The following is a 19,151-nucleotide window of genomic DNA, read 5'->3' as shown; positions in this document are numbered from 1 at the left end:
AAAAAAAAAAAAAAAAAAAAGAATGTAGTTCAAACAACTAATTCCTGAGAGAATTAGTGGTTAATGTCATAAACTTTTTCACTCCCTCATAACTTTTTAACCTGGCTTTCCCCTCAATCCCAAGCTTTATATTGCTCTGTGACTGTATAAATGTCTTATCAACCAAGAATCATATCTTTTTATATGAAAAAAATGCCTTGCAGGGTAGAAAAGATGGAAGAAGAACAGAAAGACAGTGTATTGAAATAATTAAATTGAAGTTTATTATTTTTAGTTACATTAAATTGAAGTTTATTATTGTTACAATTATTACGAAAAGCTATAAGCATCACAGATACTGAAGTTAATGTCATGTATTCCCATCAGCTTCTCAGAATTCTCTCATCACAAGGTAGAATGACAGGATGCATCATTTATTTGGCTAAATTAATTTTCTAGATATTTTAAAATCATAACTGAATGTTGTCACTTCTCAAATTGATAACTTCAATGTAAAATTGGAGTTTACAGATACAGATACAAGTAAGTTGCCCTAAACCATAAAACAAACCTCAAACATTTAACTCTTCAAATATTTATCCTGATTTCAGTGTTTAATGACACTCCTGCAATGTGTCAGCTACTGCAAATCAACGCTCTGTCACACAATGTATACAGTTTTAAGACAAATAGCTAAAAATCATGCATGGATAAATACAAAACTACCATAAATAGCTCATTGTTATAGCAAACTCTTAATGAAAGAGAAAAGTAGAATGATGGTTACCACAGTCTGGGAAGGGCAGTAGTGAGGGGAGTGGAGGAGGGGTTGTTTAATGGGTTCAAAAACACAGTTAGATAGAAGTAATAAGATCTGGTGTTCAGTAACAGAAGAGAGTGACTATTCTTAACCATAATTTGCTGCATATTTCAAAGTGATTAAAAGAGTGGAATTGGAGTGTTCCTAATAGAAAGAAATGATAAATGCTTGAGGTGATGAATGTCTCCATTATCCTGATTTGATCACTACACATTGTATGCTTGAATCAAAATATCACATGTACCCCGTAGATATGTACACCTGTTATGTATTCACACTAATTAAAAATTTAAAAAATTAATAAAAGAAAAACCTCCGAAAAAAAGACAGAAGAGTACAATATTCAATTTTAAAAGCACAATAATTAAACTTTGTAAATGAAGTAATTCCATGGAAAACAGGAAGTTAATATCTCAGTTTTGAACTCTTCCTATTCTATTCTATTTGAATGCATTACATCTGAGGTCAATAACAGGAGGAATTATACCCAAATACCTACAAAATAGAGGAATTTGAAAAATACTGGCCTGTAATTTCTAAACTGTCGCTTAGAGCAACTCTGAAGAAACTCTGAAGAAAATAAAATATTATCTGCATGTGTATTTTGAATTTTTAAAATTTCTTTATAACTAGTAAAATCTTGGATTCAATTTAAAATATATATTTAATTCAATATATAAATTATCACTCAAAAGGTAATTAATGTGATATATTAATAAATAAATCTTTTATATTATGTTTTCACATTGTTTTAAAAATTTGTCAGCCTGAGAAACATAGTGAGAACTCATCTCTACACAAACATTTTAAAAATCAGCTGGACATGGTTGTGCTTACCTGTAATATCAGCTACTTAGGAGGCTGAGGTGAGGGAATCTCTTGAGCCCAGGAGTTTAAGGTGACTGTGAGCTACGATCACACCATTGCAGCCTGAGAGACAGAGCGAGATTCTGTCACTAATAAAAATTTGAAAATGAAAGTAAAATACTCATTGAACACTTTAATATTTATCATTCACTTAAAATACTTGACCTGTATGTAAATTTTATAAATTCATAGCCAAAATGTGTTGATTCATATACCCATTTTGCTGCAAACATAATTAAAAGTTTCCCAATGACTCAAAGTGACAGTTTTTTCTTTAAATTTAAATTTAAGTAAAATAAAATGAAAATATAAGGTCTTCAGTTGCCCTAGCCACAGTTCAAGTGGTCCATAGTCACTACTATTGGACGGCGTAAGTTCAGAGTATGCAAACAACGGCTATTAAAAAGGTTCATGATACATTCTGATACAAACACTCAAATAATGTTATCTGCAACAAATATTTATTTTAAAATAATGTGGTAGGTTGTTAAGAAATGACATTAGTCACAGATTTTGATTGTTACTTAATCTGCTTTGATATATTTGATTGTGAATACTTAAAGATTTTTAAATGCTGATATTTAGTTCTCTTTAGAAGCTACTTAGTATTAAACAATTTGCAAAATCTAAATTCCCAACATTGAATTGCCTAATATAGGACTGTATATTCTTAAAATTTTATTCACATTTTAAGCGAATATACTGTATACACATGTTACTATTGGGTAAAAGTTCATTTAAGTGACATTTTATTCAACAGGAATCCTACGAAGCAAAGAATCTTTATTGAGTTTATAGAAAACAATAAAAATTATAGATTATGTGAACAGCTCTGTTTTGAGACACAGGGACAATGTATTGGCATTAAAGTAGAAGTTCTATCTTATCAATTGAGGATAACTTTGTATCATAGCTGTCTTTTATTCTTAATTTCATATTATTCTTAGTTTCATGTTAATTTTGAAGAATATAGCTTCAAAGATACGTTTGGATCTAGCACTTTGACAGGCTGAGGTGATTGGATTGCTTGAGGCCAGGAGTTCGAGATAAGTCTGGGCAGCATAGCAAAACCCCATCTCTAGTAAAAACACAAAAATTAGCCAGACATGGCGGCATGCTCCTGTAATCCCAGCTACTCAGGAAGCTGAGGTGGGAGGATTGATTGAGCATAGGAGATGGAGGTTGCAGTGAGCTGAGATCACACCACAGCTTCAGCCTGGGAGACTGAATGACACCTGGTCTCAAAAAAGAAGACAGAGAAAAGACGAAAGACAGAAAGAATACATTTGGAAATTTTGTAAAGAGTAGAAGTGTATCCTAAAATATTATTTCTAGAAATATTAGACTGTTGGGTTAGAGCAAAACAAAGCAAAACTACTTGCTTAACAATTATAAGAAATGCTGGATAAATACTTTAATTTTTAATTGTGTGAATATATGACTAAGCTCATTTGAAAAAGGGTAAATATTTAGGGACCAAAAACAAATATGAAGCTGAAAGTCCTTTAAGTGCTTGATATGGTTTGGATTTGTGTCCCCACCCAAACCTCATGTCGCATTTAATCCCCAGTGTTGGAGGAGGGGTCTGGTGGGAGGCGATTGGATTATGGGGGCTGACTTCCCACTTGCTGTTCTTAAGATAGTGAACGAGAGCTCAAGCGATACAGTTGTTTAAAAGTGTGGGGCACCTTCCCAGTCACCCTCATCCCCCATCGCCAGCCATGTAAGACGTGCCTCCCTCCACTTCACTTTGTAAGTTTCCTTAGGTCTCTCCAGCTATGCTGCTTGTACAGCCTGCAGAACTGTGAATCAATTTAACCTCTTATCTTTATAAATTACCCAGTCTCAGGTAATTCTTTTTTATTTATTTATTTTTATTTATTTATTTATTTTTTTGTTATACTTTAAGTTCTAGGTAATTCTTTATAGCAATGTGAGAATGGACTAATAGAGTCCTGTACTGAAAACTGTGGCTGCTGTGTAGGTCTTTAGCAGGCTTGGTTACAGTCTTGGTGTTTTGCAACTGGGCCACACATTCTTTGAAATTCCCTTCAAAATGTGAGGTCGCCCTTTCCATGAGATAGCTTATTGCCCTGTTTAACTTCTTATCAGTCACCATAATCTCAAATCATCTATATTATCTGTTTATTTGAGGCAGAAATTTTGTCCTATTTATCACTGTATCCCATTACAGAGAAATGCATTCTGAAATGGATTAATGTAGCCATGTGCTTATAAACACATATTTTATGCCTATGCATATATAACAATATATTGATGTTTAATCTTACAGTGAAATTAATACAAACTACTGTACTTTAATGTTCAAATATATAAACATATAAACCTCCGTAATGTTATATATAATTATAATATACATTTATATTAAATATATATACTATATACTATACATATATGTGTATATACTAATATTATAGTATGTAGTTTAATATAAATGTATATTTAATGAATATTATATAATACATATTATCTATTACACATATAATACATATATGTTGTACATATGTTATATATTATACATATATTATATGTTATACATATTATATATATATAAACTGTCAACCGTATTACAGATAATGCTGCATCTTGATACTACTGGTATTAATTTAAAGAAAGAATGCAAAATACTATTACTATAAAGATTAGAGTTCACTAAGAAAATTAAAAATAAATGTGAATAACATGAAACATACCTTCGCCTGTGTTTATATATTATTTGGCCTACCAAATCGCATATGATTAAAATAATACAACGATTTAAATAATACCTTGACATATTTTATCAAGGCAGTTAAGCATCTGGGAAATACAGCTAAATAGATTTGACTCGATGCATTGTCTGTAGACGCTATAGGATAAGGCAATAATTATACCTTATAATTTCACTTTTCTTCCAAATTCATACTGTTATTATGCCAAGTCCTTTTATACTTTCTATATAATGAGTTTGCTGTGACAAGCCTCCTCTTGAAACTTAGGCTGTAATGCATTTACTGGCTGCAACATGAAACTTATTTTACTTTCACAGCACTTTTTCTCATTAAAGTGCACATTTGTCTGTGGATCCTGCCGGGACCCATGATTTATGAATATGATTCTGACAGATGACTCTATTGTATTTATATTTGAAAGTGAATTAGCAGTTAGAATAATTATAATGTTAGCATAACTGCAACTTAGGTCTATTTAATAAAATTTCACTTTGAAAATAACTGAGCTTCACCCCAAAATGTCTATCTCAGCAAGGAGTCGTTAGCAAATCATAGCATACATTACTTCGTTAATTTGGTGTCACTCTTAGAATGCTTTCCAAACCTGCCAAATTTTTCCCGTTACAAGATTTTACTAAAGGACTTGTCGCTACCCTGCTGGTCGCTACAGGCGAGGCAAAGACATCCCCACAGTATCGAATGCGGGACCTCCATGTTGCATATGTCTACTGCATCATTTTGAAAGCATGCTCTTCTCCTTCAATACAGAAAAGCATAGAGATACCTTTAGGAATGGCAACGCAGGAGCTCTAGAGTAGAATCTTTCTAGAACTACAAAATGATGACGTGATGACTGTAACATAAAGACTATTTATATTGCAGGTAAAGTCTCCAAAGTTAAAAGAAAAAAGTGCTTGGGCAATTCTCTATTTATTATAAGATAATGCTAGTTAGTGAAAGACAGCAGAGAAGTCAGCATATGTTAACAAAGAAAATTGGAAGCAAGCAAGGAACATCACTTTTAAAATAACTCCACATTTTATGAAAAAAGACTATTTAAAACAATTTTTTAATCAATGATATACTAGAAATTGAATTATTAGTAAAACTCAGTTTTTTTCTTTCTTTCTAGTACTTAAAAATCTATTTATTCACCTAATTTAGTACCCTTAATATTTTCCAGTAATATTATTGGGAAGAAAACACTAGATAATATGGCTTCATGAGAGATAATAGTTTTAAAAATTCTCATCAAAAGAATTACAAAGCCAGGTAGACAGTAAGTAGCAACAGTTTTAAACTGCTCTGTAGAATATATCCATAAAAACAAACTGGCCCTTTGAATGTAAAAGCTTGTGGTATAAGGGATAATAAATACAATATAAATTAAAATAAATAAATTTAAATACACAAGCTTAAATCAGAAGTATAACTAACTAATTAACCCTCAAATTCATTTTCTGAATATATGTATGCCTGATATTTGGAGAACTTTTTTCCAATATGATAAAGCTGTCATAAAATCCCTACTTTAAAAAATTTTATATAAATTATCGTGGAACTTTGTTCCATATCTGCAATTTTGTTACATATGTGGTGGTCACCTCAGGAGTTTAGGGTATTCCTCACCTAAATAACGTACATTGTATTCAGTAAGTAATTTCTCAGCATCCACCTCCTCTCACTTCTGCCCTTCCAAGTCTCTGGGGTCCATCATCACACTCTCTACATCCAGGTGTACACCCTTTTTAACACCCTCTTATGAGTGAGAACATGTGATATTTGTATATCTGTAACTTTCATGGTTACTTCTAATTTTCAGTCTCTTCTTCTATTGTCTCCTTCTAAGAAGTATATGCTCTGCCACTAGGTGGTGATATGAAGTTAAAGCAGCTTTATTGTCCCTGTAAAGACAAAAACCCTAAAAAAGTATAGAGCCAACAAAGCTAGTTTTAAATGAAAAACTGCATTAATTTAACTTGCATTAATCTCTCCAAATCTTAACTAATAATTAAGACAAATTTAAATTGTATATTCATTACGTGTTTATTTGTGACTTAGAATGGATTTCTTATATAAATTATATTTTGGAACATTAATTAGTTTGCATGTCTATAAAAAGTATATATATAGTATAGTTGAATTATCCGTATCAACATACTGATACTTAAGTGTACATATTACTACAAAAGATGGTTCTTCAACAGGAACCCGTTGTAATTACAAAGAGAAATAGATCAAGTTTCAACTAGAACAGCAGAGCTGCCTCACAGACAGATTCTGGTCAAAAACACTTCTTGACAGCCTCTACTCTTTTCTAAGCACAAATGCAGTCTAGAAACGATGTTAACAATATCCTTAGTTCTCTTCATGTCCACACTAGGGGACTAGAACACAATGTCAGGAAATAAAAATGAGCAGTAGAAAATATATAGCTATATAATTAAAGTGTTTAAATTAAAAATATTCAATTTGTGCTACTATTATTTAAGACACCTGCTAGACTATAAACATGTTTTCAGAAAAGAAAAAAAATTAACATTCTTAACTTATAAATAATTCCCACAAATAGACAACAGAAAAGAAAACCAACTAAAGTAAAAACTGAATAAAGTAAATGAAGAGGCAATTTACTAAATCCACAGTTGTCTATCAAACACGTAAAATTATGTTGGTACTCACTAGTCAGTAGAAACATGGAAAACTAAAATTATCTTGTTTTTCCCAACAGATTGATAATATACAATGCTGACAAAGATATTGAGAACAAATATTGCAAAAGCTTTTTGGGAGAGCAATTTGATTGTATTTATTAAAATTTGCTTGGCAATTACACATCTGCATGAGAGATCCTACAGAAATATTAACTTTGGTGCACACACAGACACACAAAAGGATATTATGCAGCATTTTGCTAATGGTGCAACATAAACAGCAAGAATATTCATCCGTAGAAGGATAACTCAAATGTGGCTAAGACACTTTGCTGAAATTAGAGTTGATTAATAAAATAACACCAAATGACAATCTCCAAAATGCATCAAATGAAGAATTATAGTGAGTTTTAGAAACATATCTATGATATTATCATATTTATTTAAACAGAAAATATGTATCTCAATCGTATTTTAGAATTTACTAATTCTAAGCATAAATGGACAGTAAAAGGTGCGGAGGGAAGCACGCGGTTTCCAATAGAAGAAAAAGAAGGAAATGGGACAATGACACTAAAGAGGGGCTTTTATTATTTACTCTTAGGAACTTTGTATGGTGGAAATCTTTATATTGTAGAATTTTTTCTTCATTTTTAAATGTTTTGTTTTGTGTTGTTTTTTGAGACGGAGTCTCACTCTGTCGCCCGGGCTGGAGTGCAGTGGCCGGATCTCAGCTCACTGCAAGCTCCGCCTCCCGGGTTCACGCCATTCTCCTGCCTCAGCCTCCCGAGTAGCTGGGACCACAGGCGCCGCCACCTCGCCCGGCTAGTTTTTTGTATTTTTTAGTAGAGACGGGGTTTCACCGTGTTAGCCAGGATGGTCTCGATCTCCTGACCTCAGGTGATCCGCCGCTTCGGCCTCCCAAAGTGCTGGGATTACAGCCGAGAGCCACCGCTTCCGGTCTTAAATGTTTATTTTTTGATTACCAAAAAGATAACTTTTAACTTGTTGTAGAACACGACAAACAGATTCACATTCAACAATACGTAATTGCTCAAAAACTGGGAGATAATAGTTGTATTTTCATACATTTATAATTGAACAGTCTATATGTTATAGAACATTAGTAAAATGTCTTAAAGGTTACACAATAACAATTGACAAAAATCCTGGTCTGCCCAGTTGACTAAGATGTCATCTTGATACTTTATAAACTAGTATAATCAGAACCATTTCATGATGATGATATTCTGAAATATAAACAAATTTAAGTTGTCTAAGTTATGGTCATTTTAGTACTAAGGTATATTTATTTTTAAATTTTTTTTAAATGTTGACTAGGAGTAAGGTTCTATGATGAAGTAAATTGTCCAAAGATTAACATTGCAAGAATCTGATGACAATTTTAGTAATATAGACGTCATTGCCATTAGCTTTGAAGCCCTTTGTCTCTTCTGCCTTAGGAGGATTCCTTTACAATTGTGCAGATCATTGAAATGTAACGTCAGAACTTTTTCTGTTTTATTCTTTTCATTTGTTCAGATAATTAAATTTATTCAAAATATTATTTTCTGGGCACCTGCTAGATGCTTGTCAGGTAATCAGGACAATGAGGCAAAATTCCTCTTTATATGGATCATCTTTTTGCCTGTGGTCCACACGTATGCTCCCTCTAACATGCTAAAAGCATGAACAACAGTAAAACAGATAACTTTCTTGACTTTATTATAATAATAACAATAACATAATTGTATGTGAGAAGTAGATGATTTTACATAAAATAAGCATCTTTATTCCTTAGAAAAAGAAGTGTTGTTTACATTGCGCTAATTTATTGTATTTACTTTATATTTTGTATTTCTAAATATAGTTTTCTTTTGCTTGTTTGTAACTTAAAATAATTTGATTCATATTAAAATTATTTTTCAGTGACTTTATTTGTTGAAACAAAATTTTACTGAGAAAATGTCAATACATGTAGACATAGGTCATTCATTTTCACTGCGGTGTCACAGTTTTACGAACATATATTAATTATATTCATTCTATTATTACTAGTTTTATTGTTACATGTTTTAATTTTTTTGACACATGGTGTGTTTAGGAACACTCTCCTATCTGTTTCCTGGGGGCATGTTTACAACTATTCATGAAATAATGGAATGGTTGGCTTACAGGATTGGCTCCTCTTCAGCTTTGCTAGATAATGCAGATTGTTTTCAGGTTGTGTGCCTGATGTAGATTCAGAGCAGCGATATGTAAACAGCTGTGATTGCTGCAAATCCCCTCATGCACTTGATAATTCAGAAACTCTGGTAATTGTCAATCTGGTGAGCATAAACTATTATCTCATGTGGTTTTAATTTGCATTTCCCTGATTAATAATGAAGCAGTGCAACTTTTCATATGTTTATTGACCACTTTTGTTTCCTTTCCTCTAAAATTCAAGTGTTTTGTGTGATTGTTTGCATGTGTATGTGTGTATGTGTGTGTGTGTGTGTGTGTGTGTGTGTAGTGAAAGACTCACTGGCATATTTATCTATCCAAAAGAAGAGTAAATGTGAGTTTTATGGGATGAAAATATCTTTTGTAAATGTGTGACTTTTATTTCCATTTAATTTATGGCCTACATTAAGGAGCAGAATTTCTTAACATTAATATTCTCAATCATTTCCTTCTTTTCTTTTGTGGTTTATGCTTCTTGAGCTGTCATGTATTAGAAATGCTTTCCTATCAAAAGGAATAAGGATATTCTTCCATATTATTTTTAAAATATTTTATTATGCTTTTGACATTTACAATTAGATCTTTAATAAAGCTGAAGATGAATTTGTTTGTGATTTAAGATAGAAGTTCTGTTGTTTCTCCAAATGGATAGTGTATTAATGTGAACCATTGTATTAAACATCCGTGCTTTCCTGCCTTGCTAGGCAACATCATATCTTTTCAATGGCATTTTCAAATGGGCGTGGTATTTTGGTGAGTCCATTTTTCCCTTCCATTACTGAATCTTCCCTTTCTGCACCAAATACCCCCTGTCCTAATCACCAGAGCTTTATATAAGTAATCATAAATAATGAATAAAGTAGTTTTATGTAGCTGTATTTGTTTCCTGGGACTGCTATAAAAATGTACCACCCTCTGGGTGGCTTAAACACCAGCAATTTGTTTCCTCACAGTCTGAAGGCTAGAAATGCAAGGCCAAGGTGTCCACATGGTTGCTTTCTTCTGAAGCCTCTCATTGGCTTATCGATGTCCATCTTCTCCCTGTGCCTTCAGCTGGTCTTTCTTCTGTACATTTCTGTGTCCTAATCTCTGGTTACAAGGGCAACAGTCATATTGGATTAGGCCCACCTCGCGACTTCACTGTACCTTCATTACTTCTTTAAGGGCATGATCTCCAAATACAGTCACATTCTGAGGTTCTGGATTTAGGACGTCAACCTATGAATATTAGGAGGACACAATTCATCTCCTGACAGTAGCCCTATGAAAATGAAACCTTTTAATCTTTCCAATTCTTATGTATTTTGTTACCCTCTCTCAATTCCACCCCCATTGCATGGTCACCCCTATTCTGACTTCTAAAACTATTTTATTTTCATGTTCTTTTGCCTGCAATATTTTGTAGCTACTTTTGCTCATCACAATATGTTTGAGAGTGAGAGTCAGTCATGTTATTCCATGGGCCAATAACTTATTCCTTTTATTGCTGTATGATATTCCATTGTCTGAGTATACTAATGATCATATGGACTGCTAGTCAATTCTTCTGATGAATATTTGGGTTATTTCTAGTTTTAAGCTAGATGAAGTTGCTATGAACATTTTAATACTGGTTTTTGCTAAGAACTGAATTCTGTCCCCATAAAGTTTATAGGTTTAACTCCTCAATGTGAGTATTTGAAGGTAGGGTTTATCCAGAGGTAATTAAGGTTAAATCGGGTCATAAGGGTGGGGCCCTGGCCTGATAGATTAGTGTCTTGGTGCATTTTGTGTTGCTATAAAAGAATTCCTAAGACTAAGTAATTTATAAAGAACAGAAATATATTTATCATAGCCCTGAAGACTAGGACATTTAATATCAACATACCAGCATCTGGTGCAGGTTTTTTTTCTGGTTTCTTACCTGGTAGCAGGTGGAAGTGGCAAAAGGGATGAACATAGAGTCCCCACGTGGCAGAAGAACATAAGAGGGGGAACTCACAGCCGGGCGTGGTGACTCACGCCTGTAATCCCAGCACTTCGGGAGGCTGAGGCAGGTGGATCGCTAGGTCAAGAGTTTGAGACTAGCCTGGCCAATGTGGTGAAACCCATCTCTACTAAAAACTACAAAAATTAGCTGGGCATGGTGGCACGCACCTGTAGTCCCAGCTACTCAAGGCAGGAGAATTGCTTGAACCAGGGATGCAGAGATTGCAGCGAGCCGAGATCATGCTGCTGTACTCCAGCCCGGACAACAGAGTGAGATTTCTTCTCAAAAAATAAATAAATAAATGTAAAAATATAAAAGAGGGAACTCACCTCCACAAGCCATTTTGTAAAGGCATTAATCTGTTCATGAGGACGAAGACTTTATGATTTAATCCCACCACCCAATGCTATTGCATCGTGGATTAAGTTTCCAACACATGAAATTGGGGGTCACATTAATACCATAGCAACTAGTGAAACAGGAGAGTGGTTGTGCTCGCTGTTTCACCCTGTGTGTGTGTGTGTGTGTGTGTGTGTGTGTGTGTCCTCTCTCTCTCTTGCTGCCATGCACAGATACAGTAAGAAAGCAGCTATCTGTAAGCTAGGAAGAGGGCCCTCACCAAAATTTCAATTAGCTGACACATTGATTTTGAACATCCCAACATCCAGAAAGGTGAGTAATAAAATTCTATTGTTTAAGCAACTAATCTGTGTGATTTTATTAATATTGTGCCAGCCAGACAGATGGACTATACAGTCCTTGTGGCTATACAGAATAATTTATTTTTTGTATAGACCTACAAGTAGATTTGTTGTATCATAGAGTCGTTTTGTATTTAGCTTTATTTAATGGCTTCTTTTTTAAGATGCCAAGCAAATTTCCAACATTACTGCATTCCACACATCCACCAGCAATATATGAGAGTTCAAGTTGTTCCATACTATTCAAATTTTGCTGTCTTAAATTTAAGAAAAACATATTTAGTCGTTCTGATGAATAGATAGTGATACTGCACATTTTTATTGATGATTAATGATTTTAATACTATTTGATATGCTTACTGGTCAGATGTATATCTTCTTTTATGATTTAGTTGTTAAGGACTTTTACCTATTTGGGAAAGGGAAGAAGTTTCATCTTCTTTTAATTATTGTTACTTAGGAGTATGTTTTTATATTCTGCACATAGGCCCCAAGTCAGATATATGGATGCCAAATATTTTTCTCCCAGTCTATAATTTGTCTTTTCACTATCGAAACATTATCTTTTTGGGGGTGAAATTCCCATAATATAAAATTAACCGTTTCAGGTGTACGACACAGTGGCATCTAACCTTTGCAAATCTGTGCAACCGTCTGCTCTATTTAGTTTCAAAACGAACAGAGATCTGGGGCTCATTCAGTAGCCATTCCCTATCCCTCTCGCCTCAGTCTGTGGCAAGCACTCATCTGCTTTCTCTCTATTGATTTGTCTATTCTGGGTATTTCATATTAATGGAATCATACTACATGTTCACTGTTATGGCTTTTTACGCTCACGTGATGTTTCTGAGAAACATCCCTGGTGTACCATTTATCACTACTGCGTTCATTTTAATAACCGATATTCCATTGTATGGATATAACATATTTATTCATTTATCTATTGTTGGACATTGAGGTTGTTTTCATCTTTTGTCTACTGCGAATAGTGCTGCTGTGAACATTCGTGTACAAGTATATTTTTGAATATCCATTTTCAGTTCTTAATGGGTATATACCCAGGAGTGGAATTGCCAGGACATATGGCAATTCTATGTTTAACTTTTGGAAGATGCCAAAATATTTTCCACAGCAGCTACCCCACTTTCCTTTCCCATAAACAATGAATAAGGATTCCAAATTCTCCACATCCTCACGAAACATTGTCTTTGGATGAACGTGCATTTTCAATTTTGATGAAGTATAATTTTAAAAGATCTGCCCTTTTGTGCCTTGTTAATAAAACTTTTGCCTATTCTAAGATCACAAAACAATCTTACATTGTCGTCTAAATACATATAGATTTATCATGTTTAAGTGTAAGGCACATCATAAATTAATTTGGGTGTTTTGTGTGATATATAGGTCGGAATTAACTTTTTTCCATATATATTGAAACATATACAAACAAAATATTCAGTCATGGCAATACCTTATTTTCTCTTTTTATTAGTATTCTCCAAAGAGACAAAACCAATTGGATATACACAGATTGATAATAAATAGGTAGAGAGAGCGAGAAAGAGAGTGAGGGAGAGAGAGGAGAGGGGATTTATTAGGGAAATTAGCTAATGTGATTATGGATATTGGGAGGTTCCATTATAGATCATCTCCAAGTTGGAAACCCAGGGAAGTCAGTTGCATGGCTAAGTTCAAGTCCAAAAGCCTCAGATACAGGGAAGCCAGTAGTGGTCTCTCAGTCCAGAGCAGCAGGCCTGAGGATACGGGAGTTCACTGGTGCAAGTGCCAGAGTTCAAAGGCTGGAGAACCTAGAGCTCTGATGTTCAAGGGCAGGAAAAGGAGGGTGTTGCAGGTTCAGGAGAGAGAACACATTTGCCACACATAATTTTTGTGTGTTGTATTTTCATTATAATATGTGCTACATGTTTTATTATCATCATCACGATTTCATTTTGACCAATTAATTATTTAGAAGTGTACTGTTTAATACTCTAATATGTATGAATTTTCTAGTTTTATTTTTAGCATTGATTTATGGCTTAAATGTACTATGAGCAGGGATCATAGTCTGCATAACTGTAATCCTTTGAAATTTATGGAGAACTATTTTGTGGACCAGCATATGGTTTATTTTTGTGTATGTGTTATGAGCTCTTGCAAAAAAGAAATGAATACTGTGTTTCAGATAAAAAAAAGTAATTGCAGTAATTTTCATTTCTCCTTCAAATATCTGTGCCTTCTCTCCCCGTTTTCTAATGGAATTAAGAAAATAGTTAAGAAAGTAAGAAAATAATTATTAATTTTTGTAATATCTTAGTAATCAATATATATTTACTTGACCCCAAATTATCATATTTTGTTCATTAATTATTAATGAACAAAATTATAATTATTCATTAATTATTAATGAACAATTATTAATGAATAAAATTCATATTTTGTTCATTAATAATTGTCTCTATCTGTTTACCTCATGGTTACAGACTAGATTGCATATTAATAGATGAAAAATACATTTAGATTATAAAGTGATTGTATTCCAAAGACTAAGTTTAAAAAAGCAATGATTGAAGGATTGAGTACTATACATAAATATCTATAAATCTAATGCATCTTTCATATTTTAAAGTTCACTGGAGTAACCATGAATACACACAATTAAATATATATATCATAAAGCACACTTCTATTCATGGAACTTTATAAAATTTTATATAGAAGTTCTTCTATTTGTAGTTTCAGAATATTGTCTAGATCCTCCCTTTTTTTAAATTTAGGCATTTCCATAGCCCCTTAAGTATAATGATTCATTACAACCCTCTCTTTTAATCACATTCTTTGACTGGTATCTGTTTAAATGTACATTTTCCATTATCCTACCTATTTCAATTACCATATGTGTAAAATAAAATTGAAAAGTAAAATCAAACAGTAAATAAAATTAAGGGATATGAGTAAGTCACATGATTTTCAGATAAACTTTGGTAGCTATATGGATTGACTTATTTTTAATTCTTTATTTCCCAGATGACATCTAATATAATGATACGAATCTTCTAGCCCCATGGACCCCAGATATGCTTATCTAATTAACACCGTGAAGTCACTGCTATTTAGATCTCATTTCGGTGGGGACTTGCACAATAAAAACAGCAGCGGCAGACCACTCAAAGCAGACTCCTACCCTCTCTTCCAGTCTATTCCAATGATCCTTCTGAAATTATAAATCTGTGAATGATTAGCTTCAACTTAGGTATTCTGGATTCACACACTCCAAAAGAATTACTGTTATTATTATCTACAGGAAAAAAAAGTCAAAATTCGGGTTAATTGTTCTTTTACAAAGCAATTGATGATAGATGAGTAGGTCAGAAAAAAAGCAACAGAAGACTGGGATACGTGAATTTTTTTTGGAAGAGTAGAATCCCTTATCCAAGAAAAAAACATACTTTGAAATTTTTTAGAAAGAATTTAATAAAGAGCAATCAATTATGACTTAATCATATAGGTATTTTACCTTGTACTAGAAGATCATAAGTTCAATTGATTTCAGTGAGTGCTGGGACAAAACTTCATACCTGTATTCATGTTGCACTATATTCAGGACATTTAAATCAAAGGCCAATGTCATTTAAAATAAAGCAAAATAAATTCTTCCCCAAAGAAGAGCAACATAAGTCAACTTAGAAGTACAAAAAAAAAAAAATGGCATTTTATATGTAGATGTTGGAAGAACTTACTGTGCCTTTGACAAATATTGAAGTAAACTGCCAATTAAGATAATTGCTAACAACAGCTCATAGTATTCTATTATGAACAAGATTGATGAATACATAATATAGAATAAATAACAAAAACATAATGCTTGATGTATCAAGAAATACTAAATATTTCAGATTTCTAAAATGCTTTTATTCTTTGCTAAATAAATCATGCAAAATTTAAATATGTCAGTAAGAGAAACTGAAGAATCTTTTTAGAAATGGTGGCAATATTTTTTTATCCATTTAGAATCACAAAATTAACTATTAAGATTGAACTGATCTGTGAATGGTTGGACTACTTGAAATATTAAACCTAAATTATTTGACTTAATTTAAGTTATCAATCATAGTTTAGCATAGTGCAGATACAGTCTTGGTCTAAAATATTATTAGGAAAGATGTGTTTCTAATTTAGAGTTATTAAGAATTATGTGTCATTTGATACTAAATAAAATTGCTGTAATCCATTATCAACTACTCCTTAAATGTAATTTTATTATTCTCTCTCATGAGCGTGAGAAGATATCAATATCCTTCTCATGTTAATTCATCATAATATTATAACTCTTAATTGTGTTAGAATGATTTTGAGATTCATGATGAAATTTTGTGCTGGATTCAATATAAAAGAAAAAATGCATGAGTTTAAAATTATCGTTGTAACTTTTGGCCCAAAATTGCAGTACACATTGTATTGTTCCTGAAGTCCAATACAAGAAATATGTAAGAATAAGTACACTATGTACAAAGAAATATGTATTAAGTGATCCCATAGAGGACTACTACACACAATTAAAATCTTGGAAAGTTTTTATGATTTAAATATATGATCAAATTTATAAAGGCTGCAATTTAATGGTTTTCCTGTTAGAGGTATTTTTATTCCATGCATAACTGTATCCATCTGCTAACTCTTCTTTAACCCATGTTTCTCCATGGCACTTAATTTTTCAGCTTCTTCCTGAAGCCTTCACAATCTACTACCTGCCCTCCTAGCAACTGTGCTTCACCTCTCTGCCAAGGGTGAGAAATTCACAAAATTATTTACACATTCTTGTTAGGTTTTTCCAAAAAAAAAATCTATTGTTTTGCTCTCATTGCCTTCATCCTTTGTGCACAAATGCTTGATGCTTAATAGGGCAGGGCAACTTATAGCTGCCATTAAAATTATCCTCTCCTTCTTTCTATTTCACTCTCTTTCTTTTGTTGTTTTCATTTATGATTTGTTTGTTTATTAGCCTAGTTGACAGTATGCAATTCCAGCAAAGTAAATGTTATGTGATGGACCTTCATTCTAAGAGAGATGTGATTAGAATTTGCTAATAGTACCTAAAGAATTTTCTTAGGCCAATTAACTCACAAAAGGATTGGCACATTGGCTTTCATTGTAGCATTAAGAAATGAGGATTGTGTGGGACATTTTTGATATATGTGTATATATACACACATATATACAAGGGGATGTGTGTGTGTGTGTGTAAGGGGTGGGGAGAGAGACAGCATAATAGTGACATAATATAGTAAAGGAGCAAAGAGCAGTCTACAAATTTTGAAGGTGTCCTGGAGAAGAAACGGCTGACGAGGTCAGGCTGACAGAGGTAGCTCCCGCTAGAAGCCCCTTTCTAGAAGAGGTCAGAGACATCACATACAAAGTGCAGGAGTTTGAAGGAATCATCAGGATAATTAGATTAACAGTTATTTGAGTCCACTCAGGACCACTCAGACTTCTTCCCCTTTGGCTCTCTGCCTTCTTATCATAAATATCATTCCTTGAACCATGTACCAGGAGAAGCCTGGTGCTCATCAACAGGTCCAGTGACAGCTGAAACGAATGTATGGAGTTAACAACTCCTGAGTCATTTTATACATGAGAGAAGAGAAAAGCAAAGGCTGCTGTGTCCATGAGTTTGCTGTGATGTTCTTAACCAGCCTAACGAAGCCTTCTACTTGGTAACTGCTATTTTATTACAGTAGGTTTCAATATAGAATTTGTAAAGTATAACTGGTCAATACATTAAAATAGCATAAATAATCTTCAGTATGTTCTGTGTAGCTTGATTTCTCTGGTGTGTATGCATGTTACTCAAATTAACAAGGCAAAAGAAGAGATGACAGTTGAGTTCTTGATAAGTTTGGAGTAAAAGGAATTGGCATTTCAATTTCTTACTTTTCTCAGAATTTGTGTTCGATTTTGCGTGATTGGCCAGGTGCCAGTGCTCCTCCCCAGTTGTGCTCACAAGTGGTCTCATGGCTATTTGATTTTCATTAGTAGCAATACAGCTATAAGGATGGCACCTTCTTATTAGCACAAGAAACACTTTATTCTTAGAGTTTTCACAGTTTAATCAATATATATCCTCTGGTTCACTTATCTCTTTAACGAACAGAATATTCTACAACTTTCCTGTTGGAAATGCAAAGAATTTAAGAAATAACTACTAAAAGTAGATTTCCTAACAAGCCATGTTCCATAATAGATTTTCTTTTCTGTGATGGATAATTTTATTTGCCAACTTGACTAGGCTATATATATGGCCCAGATGTTTGGTCAAACACCAATCTAGATGTTGCTGTGAAGGTCTTTTTGTTTTTGTTTGCTTTTGTTGTTCTTGTTGTTGTTGTTTGTTTTCAGATGGAGTCTCACTCTGTCGTCCCAGCTGCAGTGCAGTTGCGTGATCTCTGCTCACTCCTGGGTTCAAGCAATTCTCCTGCCTCAGCCTCCCAAGTAGCTAGGATTACAGGCACCCACCACTATGCCCAGCTAATTTTTGGTATTTTTAGTAGACACGGGATTTCACCATGTTGGCCAGGCTGGTCTCGAACTCCTGTGCTCGTGATTCACTCACTTCAGCCTCCCAAATTGCTGGGATTACAGGCCACCGTGCCCAGCCCAGATTTCAGACTTAAACCTCACAATAGCATGAACCAATTATCTAATAGGATGTGTGTATTTGAACTAATACACATATGTCTTATTAGTTCTGTTTCTCTGAAGAACTCCACACATCTATTTAATACATGATTTCTTAGCATACTATTTACGATTTGTATTTCATATTAATTTGTAAATGTAGTTAAATATATTGACAAAGGCATTAAAATTATAAAAAAATATGCTCCCACCTCAGCCTCCGAAGTAGCTGGGACTACAAGCACATACAATCACGCTGACTTTATTTTTATTTATTTTTATTTTTTATTTTTGGTAGAGAGGGGATTTTACCATGTTTCCCAGGCAGGTATTGAACTCCTAGGCTCAAGTGATCTCACCTCAGCCTCACAGTGTGCTGGGACTGCAGGCATGAGCCACCAAGGCCAGGCCTCCCTTTCATAATATTACATCATTTTATATGTATTTATATATGCAGTTTTCCCATTCTTTTAATGTGGCCCATACATACCATTGAACACTACTTAACAATAAAAGGGAATACACTTA

The 19,151-nt window shown here is 33.5% G+C and overlaps 1 long non-coding RNA gene across 1 annotated transcript in view; it reads left to right on the top strand.

Moving 5' to 3' along the window:
• Positions 1-19,151, top strand: part of LOC108516951 (uncharacterized) — a 71,876-nt gene that overhangs the window by 26,379 nt on the left and 26,346 nt on the right. Inside the window, exon 2 of the long non-coding RNA XR_001881955.1 lies at positions 16,667-16,735. This is a non-coding gene — a long non-coding RNA (uncharacterized LOC108516951). The remainder of the gene's footprint in view (positions 1-16,666; positions 16,736-19,151) is intronic.

The sequence above is a fragment of the Rhinopithecus bieti genome, unplaced genomic scaffold, assembly GCF_001698545.2.
Source record: "Rhinopithecus bieti isolate Rb0 unplaced genomic scaffold, ASM169854v2 scaffold_39125, whole genome shotgun sequence".
Classification (NCBI taxonomy): Eukaryota; Metazoa; Chordata; class Mammalia; order Primates; family Cercopithecidae; genus Rhinopithecus; species Rhinopithecus bieti.
The sequence above is the reverse complement of the archived record's forward strand: the minus strand, read 5'-3'. Positions and strand labels throughout refer to the sequence as shown.